The sequence below is a fragment of the Muntiacus reevesi genome, unplaced genomic scaffold (assembly GCF_963930625.1).
Source record: "Muntiacus reevesi unplaced genomic scaffold, mMunRee1.1 SCAFFOLD_106, whole genome shotgun sequence".
In the NCBI taxonomy this organism is placed as follows: domain Eukaryota; kingdom Metazoa; phylum Chordata; class Mammalia; order Artiodactyla; family Cervidae; genus Muntiacus; species Muntiacus reevesi.
This window is the reverse complement of record NW_027077932.1, coordinates 66,546-68,399: the sequence shown is the minus strand read 5'-3', so window position 1 is coordinate 68,399 and position 1,854 is coordinate 66,546.

The following is a 1,854-nucleotide window of genomic DNA, read 5'->3' as shown; positions in this document are numbered from 1 at the left end:
AAAGGCGAAAAACAGGGGAAGGGATAAGTTAGGAGTTTGGGATTACACAACTATGTATAAAGTAGTAGTACAGTGGTGCTGCGGAAGAAAGTTGAGAGTCCCTTGGACAGCAAGGAGACCAAGTCAGTCAATTCTAAAGAAATCAACATTGAATATCCATTGGCAGGACTGATGCTAAAGCTGAAGCTCCAATATTTTGGCTACTTGATGTGAAGAGCCAACTTACTGGAAAAGACCCTGATGCTGGGAAAGATTGAAGACAGAAGGAGGAGAGAGTGCTAGAGGGTGAGATGATTGGATGGCATCATCGACTCAATGGACGTGAGTTTGAGCAAACTCTGGGAGAGGGTCAAATACAAGGAAGCCTGGTGTGCTACAGTCCGTGGGGTCACAAAGTCGGACACGGCTGAGTGACTGAAGAACAATGTATAAAATACATAACTAAGGTCCTACTGTATAGAACAGGGAACTATACTCACTATCTACAATAAACTATAATGGAAAAGAATCTGGAAGTATTTATATAGTGAATGACCTTGACGTACACCAGAAACGATGGACACAGCATTGTTAATCAACCATGTGAAAGTGAGGGAGAGTCACTCAGTGGTCTCTGACTCTTTGTGACGCCATGAACTCTACAGTATACAGTTTGTGGAATTCTCCAGGCCAGAATGCTGGAGTGGGTAGCCTTTCCCTTCTCCAGGGAATCTTTCCAACCCAGCAATCAAACTGGGGTCTCTTGCATTGCAGGTGGATTCTTTACCAACGGAGTTATGAGGGAAGTCCTAACTATACTTCAAATAAAAAAAAAAAAAATAGGTGAAGTTGGAAGAGCTGGCCAGCAGATGGCACGAGCAAGCAGCACATTACTGTCAAACTCTAGTTTCATTTCAGGCACAAAGCTGGCCCCTTTCCTAAAGCCGCTTCCAAGTGTCACTTGGGAACACCAGGTGGGCCATACAACAGGTCAAGGTCACCCTCCCACATCATCTTGTCTTCACTGCCTGCACTAGTCCTTCAAAGGCAGTAAGTGAGGGGCCCACACTGCTAAACTCCTCCTGGCACTTGAAGCCTCCACAGCTCAGGCCACTGGGGAGTTGGTCTGGGCAATCCTGCACCGTTTGTTCCTTCTCTGCACAATGCACCAGCAGCAGCCACTCTGCTCAGCCTGGGGGACACTGGGTGCCACAGGGGACAAATCAACTTCCTGCTGGGGGCCAGGAGAATCTGGGACCAATGCCCTCACCTCTGTGTGTCTTTGGTAGCCAAGTCATGTCCTATTCTTTGTGACCCCTTGGAATGCAGCATGCCAGGCTTCCCTGTCCTTCACCATCTCCCAGTTTGCTCAAATTCATGTCCACCGAGTTGGTGACGGTATCTAACCATCTTCCGAGAAATAACTCTCAGAACTTAAAGACCTAATACCATATCTCTAAACTTCTTTCTGGATTCAAGAACAAGAATTGGAAACCTCATCACAAGCCAGGAGAAGTCAGCCTGTGGAAGAAGGTGCCCATGCCCAGTTCAGCGAGAACAGGCACCAGCTGCCAGAGCTGCTCATCCTGGAAAGAGCCATGCTGGTGGCCTGACTCACCTGTGCACCCCTCTTGTCTATCTGCTGCCTGACCCTGTGTACATGAGGCACACAAAGTTTTGTCAAATCACTGTCTAACCAAATGATTGAATTAGTGAATTCTTCTCAGGCAGAGATGCAATGTCTTGCCTTCCAAATGGCAAGTAAGGGCATTAATCAACTGTACGCAGGGGTATGGCCAGATGCCTTAGAGTCGCCCTGAGTTGGACCCAGGCTAGTATCCCAGGCCCTTTCCGGTGACCTTGCTCCAGCTACAC